The 20,637-nt window shown below is 35.7% G+C and overlaps 1 long non-coding RNA gene across 1 annotated transcript in view; it reads right to left on the reverse strand.

Annotated features, from left to right (window-relative positions):
• The window catches only part of LOC121034010 (uncharacterized), a 203,073-nt gene that overhangs the window by 100,176 nt on the left and 82,260 nt on the right, over positions 1-20,637 (reverse strand). The window contains exon 2 of the long non-coding RNA XR_005792245.1: positions 4,706-4,808. This is a non-coding gene — a long non-coding RNA (uncharacterized LOC121034010). The remainder of the gene's footprint in view (positions 1-4,705; positions 4,809-20,637) is intronic.

Consider the following 20,637-nt stretch of genomic DNA (forward strand, 5'->3'; position numbering starts at 1 on the left):
GTGTGTGTGTGTGTGTGTGTGTGTGTGTGTGTGTGTGTGTGTGTGTGTAAACAATTATGGTCTCTTCCATCTGCCTGTTAATTGGGACCAAAGTGAGTAATGATGGTGGATTTAATGTGATTCAGTGTTCCAAAAACTCAACTGAAAATGTTCCAGAGTTGCTAGATTAACTGAAGGCTCTTGAAAGAATGGAAGTTTCCCTCACGTGCATTTTCAGTGACTGCTAGAGAACACTGGGCATGGGCAAAGCACACATGCACACAACTGAGCCCTCAGTAGCAGAGGATTTTGAAGATGGGATCCTTAACTCAGCAAAGGAGGTGGAAGACATTCTCATACCCTGGGCCCATGCAGAATCTCAGCCTTCTTATGGCCCTGAATGCAACCATGACCTTGACTATGACCATTTTCGCCACCACTGCCCCCATGACAATTGTTCTTTCTTTAGCACTTTGTACAAGATATACCATTTAGTTTTCTCCTAGAACCATATGAAGTAAGTGTTATTTCCAATTCAAAGGCAAGGAAATAGTTTCAGAGAGTTAGGAAATTTCCTAAAAGCTATACAGCTGGTGGGTGTTAGATCTGAATTACATAAATTCAAAGTCATCGCTTTCTATTTAGCTATGCTACCTTTACTGCTCTGTGTCCTGTTAATTGTTTTCTTCTGATAACCCTGTGATAAAAATGTTAATAAGTATCAACAGTGCTCGTCACATATTTCAAATAGTCCCAGGAGAACAGGTGGGGAGAGGGTAGATATGTCATCAAAGGCAATATTCCCTGAAATTAATTTCCTGTATGATTCACAGAAGGGTATACTGACATAAGGGTTATGTCTTTAATGGTTTTGCATCTTATAATTATCAGTAATTAAAAACCCAGTAGGAATTAGTTTATTAGAGCACTTTGTAAAGTGGTGGTAACTGAGCTCTAAGATGGAATTTAAGTTGGAAATTGTCACCATTTGAAGACCTTCTTAGTCCAAATATAGAAAGAAGGTGGAAATCATGAATTCTGGTGAAGTCTAGCTTTTTTTTTTAATGTTTGTTTATTTTTGAGAGAGACAGAGAGACAGAGATAGAGCATAAGCAGGGGAAGGGCATAGACAGAGGGAGACACAGAATTGGAAGCAGGCTCCAGGCTCTAAGCTGTCACCACAGAACCGGATGCAGGGCTTGAACTCACAAGACCGGGAGATCATGACCTGAGCCAAAGTCAGATGCTTAACCGACTGAGGCATGCAGGCGCCCCTGGCAAAGTCCAGATTTTAAGGGTATTTCCCTCCCCTAAAATGTTGTCCTAAAGCCATAGCTTTGAATTCAATTTGTTTCATTTGCTTAGATTTTAACATATGAAGTGTAGCTTATACTTGGTCAATATTTTTATTTGGATTGTTTATTCTTCCCTAAAAACAAAACTGGAAAAGAAAGAAAGAAAAGGCTTGACTGCATTTACTTTTCACACACTTGACACATGCTGTTAAAGGAAGATTTGCACTGCGAGTATGAATCTTCTAAAGATTCATAAAATACGCCATTTGTATTTTTTAGCATCCCTTTAGGCATACATCCATAAAAGAGTGTGTACTCAGTCTCCTCTGTAAACAAATTATGCACACATTTTTCTTCTTTCAGATTTCCCAGATAAGCCCTTTCCCTTCTCCCTATTTTGTTTTTTCCTTTTCTCTATTTTCCTACATGCAGGACTTAATTTCTTGGAAATTAGAAAACAAGTTTGGGATGATGTCAATGAGAATGGTGGAATAAGGACCTCCAAAAATCTATTCTCATAAAAAGCAACTAAAACACTAGCAAAAAAAAAGCCAAAGTCATCTCCTACCTGAACCCTTTATTCTAATTATACTTCTATCACCAGTCTTACATCATTTAACTGTCCCTATTCTATGCTCAACTGGTACCCTGTAAGTGCCTTTATCATAGCTACTAACATGCTGTATTTTAAAAATGTATTCACTTAACTGTGTTATCTAGCATAATAAAAGTTTCCTCAGTATAAAAATTACATGATTATTTGGCCAAGTATGTTCACAAACTGTATAGTACTTTGTTTTATGGTTACATCTGTTAAACGGATGCTTCTGCATTAAAAAAAAATGTTTTAAAGCCAGAAAAAGTAAAAATTGTCAAAACCAACTTCTCTGAACTCTGGAAATTAACTAAAGCCTTGTAATAACGTGGAAAAGCTTTATTCAAGAAAATTGCTGATTTTTGGTATGAACAGTGAGTTTTGTGGCATTTTAACTTGCCCTATTCCTGTCCCCCTCTTCCGAGTTCTCTGATAGTCACAAAAATCAACAGCCCATAATTACAGTGTAAACCAGCAGTTGAATATCCACAGGAAGAGTCAGAATGGGGCTGCAGCTCTTTCAAAGCCTCATCTCAAAAAATTGTAGTTATTTGACTGGTCTGGTAGTTCCTGGGAACCCTAATCACAAGGTACATCTTCATTTTTTACTTAAAGTTCACCCAGTGAAAATAGCCTTTTTCCTGGCCAGGTTTGTCAAAAACAATTAGTGGCAGTATTTTACTATCACAGCTGGTGAGGTGTTGATAACAGTTGAAGCAAAGAGCAAGCTAATCCAAAAAAAAGAAGAAACTTAAAAGAAAAAGAATGGGAAAAATACGGCAAGAATGTGGAAAAATTGGAACCTTAATACGTTGCTAGTGGGAGTATAAAATGGTATAGCCACTTTTTTTTTTATAAAGTTTATTTATTTTGAGACAGAGAAAGAGAGTGGGGGAGGGGCAGAGAGAGAGGGAAAGAGAGTATCCCAAGCAAGCTGTATACTGTGAGTGCAGAGCCCTAAGTGGGGCTCAACCCCACATACTGTGAGATCATAACCTGAGCCAAAACCAAGAGTCAGACACTTAACCTACTGAGCTACCTAGGTGCCCTGGTATAGCCACTTTGGAAAACATTCCAGCAATTCCTCAAATGGTTAAACATAGAGTTACCACATGACCAGAAATTCTAGACCTAGGAGCACCTGGGTGGTTCAGTCATTTGTGCGTCTGACTCTTGATTTTGGCTCAGGTCATAATCCCAGGGTCATGGGATTGAGCCCTGTGTTGGGCTCTGCAGTGAGCATGGAGCCTGTTTAAGATTCTCTCTCTCTCTCCCTTTGCCCCTCTCCCCCACTTGTGTGTGCTCTCTGTCTAAAAAGAGAGAGAGAGAGAGAGAGAGAGAGAGAGAGAGAGAGAGAGAGAAAGAAAAAATTCTAGTCCTATATGTATATATCAAAAAGAACTAAGGCATATGACTACACAAAAACTTGTACATAAATATTCATAGCAACATTATTCATAATAGTCAAAAAGTGGAAACAACCCAGATGCCCATCAGTTAATGAACAGATAAACAAAATGTGGTATATCTATACACTGGAATATTATCCAGACCTAAAGAGAAATGAAGTGCTGATACATACTACAATATGGATGAACCTTGGAAACATGATAAAGTGATAGGAGTCAGACCTAAAATGCCACATATTTTATGAGTCCATTTATAAGAAATGCTCAGAATAGGAAAAGAAATAGAGACAGAAAGTAGATTAAAGGTAGTCAGTGGTTGGCAGTTGTGGGGAATGGAGAACAATTGCTAATGGACATGGGATTTTATTTTGGGATGACGAAAATATTCTGGAATTTAATAGTAAAGATGGTTGCCTAGAATTTCAAATATAGTAAAAACCACTAAGTGATAGGCTATAAGAGTGGATTGCATAATATATGAGTTGTCTCTCCAAACAAATAAATAAAATCAGAATCTGTGATTAAGTTCTATGTTCTGAGGGAAACAAAAATGATAACACAACATGTGGGACAGGCACTGACTGGGGAGTTAGTAGTAGTCTTGAGTTCTAGTACTAGTTCTGTCACTATTTAAGTTACTTGTACCAAGCTACTAACCATTCTGGGCTTTATTTTCCTTTAACACACAAAATAAAAATATTTCAATATATGATCTTTTCCCATCACATCCTATGTAGCCTTGAAATTCTATGACTCTATATATTGAATCATTGCTATTATGGTTAGAATCCTCATGCATGAACCCAAGATAAAAAATGCCATCCTGGTTTCTGATAAAAACAATAACAATGATCCATGATGTACTCACACTATCCTGAGTAATTGAGATACATCATTGAATAAAATATGCAAAGATCCTTGTCCTCATGAAGCCAATATCCTCACTAAATGTATTCTTCCTGTCTGACCCTACCAAAATTACTATAAAAATATAGTAATTTTGAAATTTTGATACCAAATAAGTTAGTTATATTTGTCTTCTTAAAAGTTACACCATGGAAGTAAACCAAGATCAAAGTTCTATTGGCCACATTTCTTATAAAAAAGAGACACAACCATCTAAGGAGAAGATTATTACCTGGAGGAAAAGTTAATGCCAGGGTCTACACTTAGTAAGTCAATGGCAGAAGACCCTCACATTGGACCCAGAGTAATAATAATTTTATTGTAACATTGAAGACTTCATAATCCTATGAGCCTGGTAAATAATTCGTAGCATATCACCTATTCATCGTATTTAATAACACATATTAGATTTTAGAATCCAAGGCTAAACTAGTTGGTCATAGATCTCATGCCCTATATTTTATAATCTTCTGCTTCTATTTTAATTAGAATGAATTTCACAGCATTGTCTCATCACTTACGTTTTCTATATTTCATCCATAAGGCAGAATCAACAACCTCCATTTTCCATTCCTCCACATTCCTTAAAAAGTAGGTCAATGAAAAAGTCCATATAATATTCTCCTGTGGAAGAAAAAGAAAGCATGAGCCCTTATGTATTTAACTTTGTTTTTAAAATGTATGTTTAAAAAAATGAACCATTAGGACTTTCTCAAGATAAAAACTTCTGCACTACAAAGGAAACAATCAACAAAACTACGAAGCAACATACCAAATGGAAGAAGATATTTGCAAATGACATATCTGATAAAGGGTTAGTATACAAAATATATAAAGAACTTATTGAACTTTACAGCCAAAAAACAAATAATCCAGTTAAGAAATGAACAGAAGACATGAATACACATTTTTCCGAAGAAGACATACAGATGGTTCACAGACACATGAAAAGATGCTTAACATCAGTCATCATCAGGGAAATACAAATCAAACTAGGATGAGATAAGACCTCACACCTGTTAAAATGGCTAAAATTAACAACACAGGAAACAGAAGATGTTGACGAGGATGCAGAGAAAGGGAAACCCTCTTACACTGTTGGTGAGAATCCAAATTGGTGCAGCCACTCTGGAAAACAGTATGGAGGCTCCTCAAAAAGTTAAAAACAGAGCTACCCGATGACCCAGCAAATGCACTACTAGTATCTACCCAAAGGATAGAAACATGCTATCCAAAGGGGCACATGCATGCATTCTGATATTTATAGCAGCATTATCAACAATAGGCAAATTATGGAAACAGCCCAAATGTCCATCGACTGATGAAAAAATAAAAAATAAATGTTCATCAACTGATGAAAAAAATGAAATATTACTCACACACACAATGGAATATTACTCACCATTAAAAAAGAATATAATCTTGCCATTGGCAACAAGGTGGTTGGAGCTAGTGTATTATGTTAAGTGAAATAAGTCAATCAGAGAAAGACAAATACCATACGATTTCACCCCTATGTGGAATTTAAGAAACAAAACAAATGAGCATAGGGGGAAGGGAAAAAAAGAGAGGGAGGCAAACTATAAGAGACTCTTAACTACAGAGAACAAACTGAGAGTTAATGGAGGGTAGGTGGATAGAGGATGAGCTAAATGGATGATGGGCATTAAGAAGGGCACAGTGATGACCACTGGGTGTAATGTGCACATGATGAATCACTAAATTCTCCCGAAACTAATATTACACTATATGTTAACTAACTAGAATGCAAATAAAAATTTGATATAAACAAAAACAAAACAACAACAAAAAATAAAATAAAATATGTGTTTAAGTTCGTTTCTGTGTATTGGTCTACTTGTGTCTTGTGTGTCTATGAGGTAAAGAATGTTCAAGATCTAACGTCTATAAAGACAACTATTAGTATTTAATTATGCAGAGCTTTTGTTTTGTTTTGTTTTATCAATTCAAACCATAAAATAAGAGGAAAAATTGAACCATTTTTGAGGGATTTTTTTAAGATACTAAAATCCTTTGAGTTCCAAAACCTCTATCAAGGACATTTTCATTCTATATTCTTCACTATGTACCCATTTTTCTTCTGATTCCACTGTTCTAGAAAGCTTTCCTGAAGAGAGTAATTATGAATTGGCATCTAAACTTTTTGTAAAAGAATAAAACTGTATCAAATATATTGATTCTTAACTGTCTGAATCACATTTCAAGAGCTTAATGAAAATTATAGATACAGATCATCTGAAAATATATATTGCTACTGCACATTTTTGCACACAGATTCAGGGAACATATAAACACCTAAAGCCCATCCACCCAAAGAACCACCAGACACAAAACACCAGCTCCAAAAGATAAATGATTTAAAATTTTAAATAATGCTTTATTCCCCCCTTTCCTTTCTCTCCTTTTATTGCATTTTTCCTAGCTGGAAAAACAGAAGAATAGCAAATTTATATAAAATAAAAACCAATGGCCCACGACCATATAAAAAAGATGATCTTCATAAAAATAATAAAAGAAGCACACATTAAAACAAATATGAATGGTTGCATTGTTTTATTAATAAGAGCAAAATTTATCAAGGGTGCAAAATATTAGGCACTAAATATTGCTGACAGGATTGCAAATTTGCCCCTCATTTTGGGAGGTGGGGGAGGCAGGAATTTTGAAAATGACCAGGCTACATATCCTTTGATCTGGAAGTTTCATTTTAAAACTATCCTCAAGAATTCACTTTCAGATACTATTTTATTTTATTTTATTTTATTTTATTTTATTTTATTTTATTTTATTTTACTTTATTTTATTTATATTGTTTTAATTTATTGTCAAATTAGCTAACATACAGTGTATACAGTATGCTCTTGGTTTTGGGGGTAGATTCCAGTGATTCATTGCTTACATACAACACCCAGTGCTCATCCCAAGTGCCCTTCTCAATGCCCATCACCCATTTCTCCCCTCCCCAACTCCTCCCCCCCATCAACCCTTAGTTTGTTCTCTGCATTCAAGAGTCTCTTTATGGTTTGCCTCCCTCTCTGTTTGAAACTAGTTTTTCCCCTTCTTTCTCCCATGGTCCTCTGTTAAGTTTCTCAAGTTCCACACATGAGTGAAAACATATGATATTTCTCTTTCTCTGACTGACTTATTTCACTTAGCATAATACCCTCCAGTTATACCCACATTGCTGCAAATGGCAGGAATTCATTCTTTTTCATTGCCAAGTAGTATTCCATTGTATATATAAACCACATCTTCTTTATCCATTCAGCAGTTTATGGACATTTGGGTGCTTTCCATAATTTGGCGATGGTTGATAGTTGCTATAAATAACCATGGGTACATGGGTCCCTCTGAATCATCACCCCTGTATCCTTTGGATAAATTACTAGTAGCACTGTTGCTGGGTCATAGGGTAGTTCTATTTTTAATTTTTTTGAGGAAGCTCCTCACTATTTTCCAGAGTGGCTGCACCAGTTTTCATTCCCACCAACAGGGCAAGAGGGTTCCCCTCTCCCCACATCCTCACCAACATCTGTTGTTTCCTGAGTTGTTAGTTTAGGTCACTCTGACTGGTATAAGGTGGTATCTCAATGTGGTTTTGATTTGTATTTCCCTGATGATGAGTGATGTTGAGCATCTTTTCATTTGTCTTCTGGCCATCTGGATGTCTTCTTTGGAGAAGTGTCTACTCATGTATTCTGTCCATTTCTTCACCGGTTATTTGTTTTTCATGTGTTCAGTTTGGTAAGTTCTTTATAAATTTTGGATACTTAACCCTTTATCTGATATGTCATTTGCAAATATCTTCTCCCATGCTGTCAGTTGCCTTTTAGTTTTGTTGATTGTTTCCTTTGCAGTGCAGAAGCTTTTTATCTTAGTGAGGTCCTAATAGTTCATTTTTGTTTTTATTTCCCTTATCTTTGGAGATGTGTTGAGCAAGAAATTGCTGCAGTTGAGGTCAAAGAGGTTGTTGCCTGTTTTCTCCTCTAGGGTTTTGATGGTAACCTGCCTCACATTTAGGTCTTTCATCCATTTTGAGTTTGGTTTTGTGTATGGTGTAATAAAGTGGTCCAGTTTCATTCTTCTGCATGTTGCTGTCCAGTTCTCCAAGCACCATTTGCTAAAGAGACCGTCTTTTTTTGCATTGGATACTCCTTCCTGCCTTATCAAAGATTAGTTGGCCATACATTTGTGGGTCCAGTATCAGGTTCTCTATTTTATTCCATTGGTCTATGTGTCTGTTTTTGTGCCAGTACCATACTGACTTGATGATTACAGCTTTGTAGTAGACGCTAAAGTCAAAAGACCTCAAATAGTCAAAGTTATGTTGAAAAAGAAAACCAAAGTGGGAGGATCTCAGAAACTTATTGTTAGGGGGGTGGTGAGCCAGATAGCCTGATAAAACTGGTACACAATGATAAATATCCTTCAAACACATACATAGATTTGCCGGAAAATAAGGGAAATTCTCAAGGGCCAAAAACAAATGGAGAATGGGAAACCAGGGTAATAAACTAATGTTGAAACAATAATTGCTGTGGGAACATTTGACAATCTTAGCAATCAAGATGCTTAGGTTTTGATGACCATGCAAAGCACAGAGCACAAGGTCCACATGTGAGTTAGAAGTGTGACCAGTACATAAATTCAGATTATTTTACAGAATATACTCTTGATTTTAAAATAAATTAGCTTCCACCAAAAGAAGATGATGTGGAATTTCTCTCTTATGAACCTGAATTCTAGATAGGGAAAAGTCTCCCCTAAAATGCATAACCACAATTCTTGTTTCCCATGAGGTTAAGATATGGATTTATGCAATCTGAATGGTCCTGAGAACCTCAAATTAAGAAATCAATTTAAAGTAGGGTTGGGCTGTTAATACTCTTGATGCCTAGTAGGAACAGATGCAAAGCTTCTCTCAAAGGATGAATCCTCAAACCAGGCCTTATAGGATTTTCACAAATAAAGCCACCAAACAAACATGATAAGGAAATAAAACATATACAAATACCGAGATAAGACGAGATCGGGCGCATTCAGGGTGGTATGTCCGTAGACTAAACATATACAAATACCTAAGGCAAAATTCACCAACAAGAATAAGTAGAACAACATAAGTCTCAGATATTGAGTATTAAATAAGAACAATTAAAGTAATAAAGAGATTAGAAACATAAGAATGCTAGAACGCACTATTCAAACATACCAGTAAATCTTTTTTTTTTTTATTTTTTTTTTCAACATTTATTTATTTTTGGGACAGAGAGAGACAGAGCATGAAGGGGAGAGGGGCAGAGAGAGAGGGAGACACAGAATCGGAAGCAGGCTCCAGGCTCTGAGCCATCAGCCCAGAGCCTGACGCGGGGCTCGAACTCACGGACCGCGAGATCGTGACCTGGCTGAAGTCGGACGCTTAACCGACTGCACCACCCAGGCGCCCCTTACCAGTAAATCTTAAAAAGAAAAGGAAACAGATTTCTATAATGAAAAATTAAATCAATGCAATTAAAATCTGATATATGAGTTAAAATATTTAACATGAGTAAAAATAAAAGGTTGACAAGGCAGAAAATAGATCAATTTTATGAACATTCTACATGTGCTCAGGAAGAATAAAATCTCCAATTGTTAGAATAAAGGTGCAACGTTCTTTGGGTGAACTTTTATGTTAAAACCTGTACACACGTTATAATGTATCTACTTCATTCACCAATTACTGAGAAAAGTATGTTGTTATGGAAGTAAAAGAATTTCATTTATTTATGCTCATTTAGAAAATGTGGTTTTAGTGGTGTCTGGATGGTTCAGTTGGTTGAGTTTCCAACTTTGGCTCAGGTCATGATCTCGTGGTTTGTGGGTTCAAGCCCCGCGTCAGGCTCTGTGCTAACAGTTCGGAGCATGGAGCCTGCTTTGGATTCTGTTTCTCCCTCTCTCTCTGCCCTTCCTTGCTTGCACTCTGTCTCTGTCTCTGTCTCTGTCTCTGTCTCTCTCTCAAAAATAAATAAACATTAAAAAAATTTATAGATATATAAAAAATTATATATATAGATATATATAGATATATAAAAATTATATATATATAATTTATGATAATAACCAAAATATGTATGTAACCAAGAATAAATCTAATAAAACATTTCTAAGACCCTTTTAAGAGAAACTATAAAATCTAACTGAAATACATGATCAATTATCTAAAATAGTGTATTTAACTATTAACTATGGTATATTAAATACACCATATTCATGGATAAGATATTATTAAATCATTAAGATAAAAGTTACACAAAAATGAAGATTAATCAATTCAATACAATTACCATCAAAATCCGAAGAAGGTTTTCCATAGCACTTGATAAACTGATTAAACAATGCACATGGACAACTAATAACCAGCACTAGCTAGGACTCTAATAAAAAAAAAAAAAACAACAAGGAGAACAATTAGACCTACTAGATCTCATAACTGATTGTCAAACTCTATAATTAATTGTGACTAAACACTGACACAAGCAGAAAGGAATAAGGATAATAAGGAAGGCCCTTGTGAGGAGCACTGGGTGTTATATATAAGTGATGAATCACTAAATTCTACACTGAAACCAATTTTACCATGTATGTTAACTAAGTAGACTGTAAACAAAAACTTGAAATAAAAGAGAGAGAGAGAGAGAGAGCTAGGAATAAGGAGCTCAGAAGAGTATAAAGAACCCAGAAAGAGACACTGGAAATTTTATACATGATAGATCAGTGGAGAATGGGTGGAATTTTCTATAAATCATGAAAAACAATTCGTTTTCCCTTGAAGAATAATACACCAGATCCCTATCTCACACTGTACATGAACTTCAAATCCAGGTATACTGAAGGTACAAACATAATAGAAGCAAAACTTTAAAACTCTTAGTATAAAATATGGGAACCTAAGTATTTGGTATAAACAAGATGTAAAAACAATCCCATAAAGGAAACTAATGATAAATTTACATTGATTAAACTGAAAACTTCTACTCAACAATGATAACAAAAACAAAAACAAAAAAAAAAAACAAAAATAAAAGACAAAGCTCAGAATGGAAGAAGATGCAGTATTAAGTGTAGATTACACATAAAATTTTGAAGACTTAGTACCTTAGAAAATAAACCTTGGAGTTGATATCATTGTCATCAACTTTTATTTATGTTCTTCCCACATAAGCATTATTTTTACTGTTTGTCTTAGCTCAAGCTACTATAACAAATTACCATAAACTCGGTAGCCTATAAAGAACGGAAATTTATGTCTCACAGTTCTGGAGGCTAAGAAGTCCAAAATCAAGTCCCTGGCACATATGGCGTCTGCTGAGAGCTCACTTCCTCACTCATAGACTTGCCATCTTTTTGCTGTGTCCTCACATGGCAGAATGAGCAAGGAAGCTCTCTAAGGTCTTTTATAAGGACATGAATCCCATTGATGGGGGCTTTACCTTCATCACCTAATCACTTCCAAAAGGCCCATCTCCTAATTCCATCACATTGGGGATTATGTTTCCACAATGAATTTTGGGAGACACAAGCATTCAGCTTATGACACTGCTTTTTCCCACTTTGTTTTCATCTTTGGTTGTCCTAGATGCCAAAGGTACATGTAGTAGGCATTCAAAAAGCATACCCAAGTCAGTACATGTTTTTTCTTATTTCTCATATGGATTTCTTAAAAGAAAGTATTGTTGCTTTTAGTAAACATTAAATCCATACAAACATTTTTAGGGAGTTGAAATATTTAATTCTCATTTCAAAATATAATACGAAATATCTGAGACACAGAGGTTAGGTATTATAAACTAAACTTGCTTCCAAATTTTAAGCTGTATTTCTGGTTTATAGACAATCATGGCATAAATACATATACAATTTTAAATTTTAATACAGGGGCACCTGGGTGGCTCAGTCAGTTAAGCGTCCAACTCTTGATTTTGGCTCAGGTCATGATCTCATGGTTTCATGAGTTTGAGCCCCATGTGGGGCTCTGCAATGACTCCTGCAGAGCCTGCTTGGGATTTTCTCTCCCTCTCTCTCTCTCTCTCTCTCTCTCTCTCTCTCTCTCTCTGCTCCTCCACAGTTAATGCTGTCTCTGCTCTCTCAAAATAAATATATAAACTTAAAAAATATTTTAAAAATAAATAAGAAAAATAAATAAATAAATGGTAATGCAATTTGCATCCATTAATTAACAAATGTGAGTCACAATAGGGACAACATTGCTCTGTTATTTCCATACATATTTAAATACTTCTTGAGAAACATAACACCTGCAGACCCAATACACAGGTTACATTCTAAACTTATTGGTGAAGAGAAAGTGAATAGATATTCAATATGTACCGTAATCACTAATCCAATCAACTAATGTCAACACCCTTGGTAAACAAATGTTCCCACAGTGCCCACTGAATCCTGCTGGCATAGCAGAGGGTGCTGCAGAATGAACACTGAGCCTGTTCCAAAACCCTGCAGTAACGTTCTAAATAAACATGTCCAGATTTCTGAGATGCATTTCATACAGCATCCTCACACTCATAAAAGAAGATGTCATGTTTATCTCTGCAGAGAACAAACTGAATGAAATCATAGTTGTCTGGTGATTCAGCCTATAAATGAGCCAGAAAGACAATGTAACTTGTACTGGTCTTGCCATCTGTGTGACACTAGGTAATCTCTAAACTTACTGAACCTCAAGAAACACAAAGTTCAGTATTCCACAAGGTATATTCTTAATCAGTTATAAGATTTTGCTACAATCTAGGATAAGCAATTCTTAATATATTCTTACTTATTCTGATTGATAAAGCACAGTATGTGTGTTATTATAACCATGTAGACCTGTATCTTTGACCAAAAGAATACAAAAAGCAGTTAATAGGCATATTTACATCTGGGAATGGGGAATGAAGTTATTTCCATGTGGGGAGTAATTTAACAGTTTACAGAAAAGATAATGATGTTAAGAGAATGACAAGTAGAATTATATTAATGTCAATGAAATTGCAATACTTCATAAATTCACTGTTCTATACCAGAGATCAGCAAACTTTTCCTGTAAAGGGTGAGATAATAAATATGTTGACTTTGTGTGCCATACAGTTTGCCACTACTCAACTTTGCCATTGTAGCATAACAGCCACAGACAATACATAAGTGAATGAATGTGGCTGTGTTCCAACAAGATTCTATTTACAAAAACAAGCATTGAGCCAGATTGGTCCATTCAAGGTAGATTGGCAATTCCTGTCCATACTAGTCAGTGGTTTACAAATTGGACCCAGCAATAGCACTGCTAGGAATTTACCCAAGGGATACAGGAGTGCTGATGCATAGGGCACTTGTACCCCAATGTTTATAGCAGCACTCTCAACAATAGCCAAATTATGGAAAGAGCCTAAATGTCCATCAACTGATGAATTGATAAAGAAATTGTGGTTTATATACACAATGTAATACTACATGGCAATGATAAAGAATGAAATATGGCCTTTTGTAGCAACATGGATGGAACTGGAGTGTTAATGCTAAGTGAAATAAGTCATAAAGAGAAAGACAGATACCATATGGTTTCACTCTTATGTGGATCCTGAGAAACTTAACAGAAGACCATGGGGGAGGGGAAGGAAAAAAAAAGGGAGCCAAACCATAAGAGACTCTTAAAAACTGAGAATAAACTGAGGGTTGATGGGGGGTGGGTGACGGGTATTGAGGAGAGCACCTGTTGGGATGAGCACTGGGTGTTGTATGGAAACCAAATTGATCATAAATTTCATATTTAAAAAATTGGTGATTGTAATCTCCCCATTCACAATGACATGGATGGAACTATAGAGTATAATGCTAAGTGGAATAAGTCAGTCAGAGAAAGACAAATACCATAAGATTTCACTCATATGTGTAATTGAAGAAACAAAACAAATGAGCAAAGGGGAAAAGAGAGAGAGAGAAAGAGAGAGACCAAGAAACAGATTCTTAACTATAGAGAACAAATTGATGGGTCTCAGAAGGAAGGTGGGTGGGGAGGTGGGTTAAATGGGTAATGGGAATTAAGGAGTGCACTTGCCATGATAAGACTATATGGAATTGGTGAATCACTATATTGTACACCTGAAACTAATATAACATTGCATGTTCATCACATAGGAATTAAAATTTTAAAAGATAAAATAAGAACTATCTAGAATGACTACTTTTTAACTCTTGAATTGTTTAAGTAGCATTGGTTTTTCAATCAGTTCATCACTGATAGAATTTTTCTGGAATATATGAAATGGGTAACTTTACGTGAGACAAATTCTTTGTCTTTTTTTTAATGTTTATTTAGTTTTGAGAGAGAGCACGAGAGGGGGAGAGGCAGAGAGAGAGGGAGACACAGAATCCAAAGCAGGCTCCAGGCTCTGAGATGTCAGCACAGAGCCTGATGCAGGGTTCAAACTCACAAACAATGAGATCATGACCTGAGCCGAAGTTGGACGTTCGGCCAAATGAGCCATCCAGGCACCCCAACACAAATTCTTTATATAAATGTCTCTGTTTCTTCTATGGATACTGTTCTTTAGAATCAGTATCACTATGTAGGTAAATATTGATAAAATACACATTCCTGGAACATATATCATCTACATTTGCTCATGAATTTGCATTGAATTGAATAAATTTGTGCCTATTTTCCACATAAAAAACAAATTTGTGATTGTATAGAAGACTGTACTCATTTTTCAAACAGATAATACAGTTTTAAATCTTGTTGCACTCATCAGATATTTAAGCTAAAATAATCTTGTCTTTTATAAAATATTTTTTTTACTAAGCTAGACATGGGAAGAAAAAAAAGCCAGTTATATTTGCTCTTTATTATACTGTTATATACCATAGTAGATTTTTCTTTACTTTTTAAAGGCAAACTTATGGTCAAAATCAGTATTGCCAAAGCATTATGATAAAATTGGTCAGAAGGTAAAATGAGAACAATTTACAGAATGAATTTCCAGAGCCATACCATTTATGAGACGGGGAATATTGATTATTAAGAAAACTCAGCAAGCTGTACTGATCAGATTTCTCATGCCAGGGCTTGTTTGTTTCACCACAAAGAAGCCGTCCTTTCTTTTATTTCCTTTGTGAAATTTCAAAGACAAATATATTTTGTTCCATATTCAGAGAGGTAGTGCACTCTTGAATGAACAGCTGCTGATCACTTTAGAAGCTTTTGAGCTGAAAATCAAGGTAGATAAATATTTCGGCTCAATCAAAACACAAAACAAAATTATCTCTTCATTGTGGATTCTCTGCAACACTTCTCTATTTCAAAAACTAAAAATCCTCAGTGAAACTGAACAATAAACATAATAAACCAGATGCTTTCTGTCATTTCCCTGTTTTATGACTCACATATCCTGAAAGTATAATTTATGTCTATATGTTAAATAAATTGTGTTGCCAGCAGCCATGGCTTTGTTTGCTGTGGAGAGATCTGTGGACTGACAGAGAGCTAGATTCTAGTTCTTATTCTGCTAATAGCCAGCTGTGTCCTTGAGTAGTCTGATGAGGAGCAAATATTATTCCACAGAATTGGAAGCAGGGTGAAGACATACAGACTCCTATGGACATAGCTTTACCTGAAACCTGACAAATAACAGTATTTGTCAATGAACATCCAGCGATCCATGAAAATAAATTGGTGTGCCTTGTCAGACTCTGAAGAATATAGATGCCCCGTTGGAGAAAAAATGCCCCAACGTACTTTTGAGAAACAAGAAATGGGCCAGGTCAGGAGAAATTTCTAACGCTAATGAGAATGGGCATCTCGCTGAATGAGGGGCTACAAAGCTCTCAGGCAACTTCTGTGTAATCACAGGCAACTGAACTTCCAGAAGAATTTCCTGATCCTGAAGTGTAAGAGTGTAATTCACAGTTTTGTGAGCAATGCTGCAAATAAAACAAAACTAAACAAAAACTCCAGGACAAATCAGAATTGGGCTTTAAAGCTTTTCCAGCAGAGGGCAGCAGAGGCAGGAGCAAAGAAGGCAAACCCATAATGGTGAGAAACCATAGGAAATGAAGGCAGTGTGTAAATACAAAGGACAGAAGGCAAAGCTTCAGATGGTTCCCATCCGCAAAAATGTTAGAGGTTGCCACTACTCAAGTTATATATCTTACGGAATTCGGAAAGACAGCGGACAATGAAGTGATGTCTGGCCTTAAAACCAATTACAATGATCATTCATCCTCTTAGTTACTTTAGGTTATAAGCAGTGTGCTGACCTTACATACACAACCATACAAGAATTCATACATGCAAACTGGACATATGAACACAAAAGAGTTCAATAAGCCACCATATATCTGTTTAAGCTACAGTCCTAAGAACAACATTGTCCTTTCTTCTCCAAAGGTTCAGTGGTGAGAGACAGGGAGTATCATTTGAGGCAAAGATTCAGTCAGTATTTGAGCAAGGAGAAAAAGCCATCTAGGGAGTACTAAGACCAGAAGATACCCATGTATCTTCTAAAGCCATGGCCAACTATGAAATGTTTCCCCATGCATCTGTGGACAGCTCCCAGAAGCCATATTGATGTTGCTATACAGCCACACCAGAATCCTGCTTCACCCCAATTCTTCCATATCAAAAGGAAAATGAGTTCATATTGTAAATGGCGTAATGAAAACATCATATTGCTTAAGGACCGGTCCAAGCATTTTTAGGTTAAGAAAAATAGAAATCAGGGTGCCTGGCTGGCTCAGTCATTACAGCATGAGACACTTGATCTTGGGGTTGTAAGTCCAAGCCCCATCTTGACTATAGAGATTACTTAAAAATAAAATCTTGGAAAAGTAAAGTAAAATTTTTAAAAAAGAAAAGAAATCACAGCAATTGACCCAGAGTGAGTAAAACTAGGAAGGTTTCAGTGTGTTCCAGACCTCAAGACAGTTACAATGCAGGTCAGGTAAGATAGGACAATGTAGAATCCAGAATGCACTGAAAGAAAAGGATCCACAGTACTGCCCTTATCATTTGTGGCTAATATCTTTACCCTTCTCCTGAGGGAGTAGGGACTTTGAATTAAGAGAACAATACTATATAGTTCTTCACAATGTGATACTATGCCCAGATCAGTTCAACAAATCTATACATATGAGAAAAACCTATGCTAAGATGCCATTGTCATTCCTAAATATTTGTTCCTAATATTCTTGCATTAGCTTCAAGTATCCCCAATAGGATTGTGAACGAGTTGCTCCTTAGGTATGTAATGTATGCAATAAATAAATAAACAAATAAATAAATAAAAGACTCTCTCATCAGTTATGTGTTAAGTGTTTATACCATAATTTTAGGATATATTTATTTATTCAACAACTTCTTCCATTTATTGAGTAACTTCCCTTGCCAGACACTGTGCTAGGGGCTGGCAATTTAGTCATGATTCATGCCTAGATATGCTACCAGTAATTAGAAGCTGTTTACCCAGGAGAGAAATTGAACAATTTTTAGTTATGTAGCAAGGACAACATAGCTTATATGAGGAGTAAGGTACATATGATTTGCATTCAGTGTGGGTTCTATTGAGATCAACCAGTTACCTTTAGGCATAGTTATCTACAGAATCCTCTATGAAATGGACCCTACATATTAAAGATTTTGATGCTCAGAATAATCAAAACAAATGTCAATCTTACCCTTGATCCCTTATGGAACTTGGTCTTACCAAGACTTATTTATGATCAAGTAGACAATATCTTAAATTACACTACAAGGATGGAAATTAGTCTTCCTAGACAAGAGGATGGAAAACATGTCCATTAGATCAAGGTTCGTCAAACAGCACCTACATCAGCAGGTCCTAGCAGGACCTAAATAGCAGTTGGAGCATATTTAAACCCACTGGTGAAGTACAAGTGCCCTTTGTTTCTGAATGAAGGGGAAAAAATCCATAGGTTCAAATACCCATAATATAAGGAGCAAGGAGGGAGTTCTATATTGACAGATGAAAATCCCAGCTTGTATATTCACCCAGAAGAGAAGCCATCTTAGTACCTCAAAGAGATAAGCTATAAGGGTGCCTTCAGGCAGACCGGTATTTTCCTCAAATTGGATTTCTCTAATCCCTGAACTGTGACCAGCAAAGACCTCAGCCTGGAAAATTGATTTTTCAACTACACTTCCTGAGGACTCACCAGAGCCACAAAGTAAAAGAAACAATAATTCTTCTTTGTCCACTGCATTGATGAAATGAAATCACATGGTATTTTTATACCCACTGGTATAACTGAGAAATGGTCCTGCAATTGGTTACCTCTTCATAGTTAAAATATTACATTCACTATGGGAGGAAGGTTGTTTATGTGCCATGTGGGGTGATACCATCTATAAGTATTTTGTTTATTTGATTTCTTTTAGTTCTGTTCAATAAATATTGAACTGCCTGGCCAGAGCTTCTTCAAATGCTTCTAGGAAAGAAGATGACTGAAAATACAGTGTGGCCTCCACCTGAGGCTTTAGTAGGAACACAAAGACAAATAAAACACGGTCTAGACCCCCAAGGAGTTATAATCCATAAGTTGTTGCATCCTACAAGGATGACATAAATAATCAAAATAAAGAAGTGTTTTGGTAAAAGTCTGCCATACATTTTTATTTTAATAGTTTTGAGTTCATATCACTGCATGTCACCACGTGTGGGCTGATAGACTAGACATATTTCACAGCCCATCAAAAAGGACAGTATTGTCACAGGGCCGAGTGTTCCACTGGATGCATATCCAACCACCAGCAGGAAAGCAATCCCTTGAGCATCTTAAAAGGAATAACAACTCCACCACGGAAAACAGATTGTGAATCATCTTCCTTTGACACCTCCAGAGGCAAAAGAAGAGTTGTATTTTCTCTTATCCCTTCAGTCTCTTTTGGAGTACTTTCTAGTTCTTCCTGGTTTTTTACCCATAAATAATTCAACAGGTAAGTTCCAATAATGACATGGGTACATGTCATTTGGAGTCATTTATTAAGATTCATTTACATTTTAAAATGTCTCTTACCTATTTTTATTAACAGAAATTTTTCATTCGTTATTTTTAACTTCCAGCATTAGATTTTCTTTCTTGTCAAAAAAAATTAACTCAGCAGCTTAGTCATATTTTAGCACTATTATTAATTTTCAAGCCATGGTGAGTTTTAAAAGATTATTTTCTGTGTCATTTCCATCTTGAGGTAGTTCTATATAACAACAAATACTCAGTAATTATTTAGGTTTTATCTGAAAAATTTGCAAGTTTCTTAGGGACAGGATTTATTCAGAATGGACCTATTTTGTTCATAAATAATCATGTTATATTTATTGTTTATTCAGCATCTCAAGACGTTGTCGATTGGTCTCAGACATAGATTATTCATGTACTCTACCTTTTAACATCTATAGTGGGCTCTTCAACTGTTACATGAGATGCAAGGAGATGTGAATTTCAGGCAGTAGTGGTCTTGACTTTTTAATGAAATTTCACTTATATGGACTTCAATATCCTCCTATATAAAATAAAGGTGATAGGCTGGGTGTATATGTATAAAATTCATTTTAGCATTTACATTTTATAATAGAATAGACATTTTATAATGGAATTTCCTATGACTAGCTTCAGAATATATGCCTTTCTTGCCAAAACATTTCAAAATATTCAGTTAAAATTATATGAAAAGTCAACATAGCATTTACTCATCCATTTAATATAGCATTTAAGTATAGATAGCTCCTTAAAAAATGTGTAAGCATAAATGCTTTCTTTAGAATATAAACTGTTGTTTTTATAAGGATAACATTATTCTACAAAACGGATTTTCCAAAAGTAGAGCTGATATCAACTGTTGTAGTTTGCAAAGAGATAAATCCAAGCTCAATATAGCAAGACCTTTTTAACAGTCATATTTCTCCAACAAATAAATTGGCTGCTCATAGGGATTTGGGTTACCCCTCTAGGGAATTAAGGCAGGCTACAACTAACCACTTGCCATTAATGAGAAATTAGACTAAAATATCTATACAGTTCCTTCAAATCCTAAGATGTAGGGTGTTAAGACACAAGCAGGACTCTGAATTTATTTTTAAAAAATCAGTCTCTTTCCAACAATCAGATGTGTTAGCAGATTTAAAAGCCTTTCATCAATTTTTTATACTGCTAAGCCATTAAGATACAGCCATTTTAAAGATCAAGATTTACAGAGGGCTTACAGAGATATACTTGCTTCTTCCAAAAAAGGGATAAGTATCTGGCAGAGTTCATATAATAAGCTGAATTTATGATGTTTTGCTCTATAGGAAAAAAATCAGTTGCAATGGGTAGAAACTACAGCCCCCTGTCTGGTGGATTTGATGAACATGTGACAGTCGTATGAATTTCAAATAGACATCAT

This window comes from Herpailurus yagouaroundi, unplaced genomic scaffold (assembly GCF_014898765.1).
Source record: "Herpailurus yagouaroundi ecotype Mexico unplaced genomic scaffold, PumYag 159, whole genome shotgun sequence".
Classification (NCBI taxonomy): Eukaryota; Metazoa; Chordata; class Mammalia; order Carnivora; family Felidae; genus Herpailurus; species Herpailurus yagouaroundi.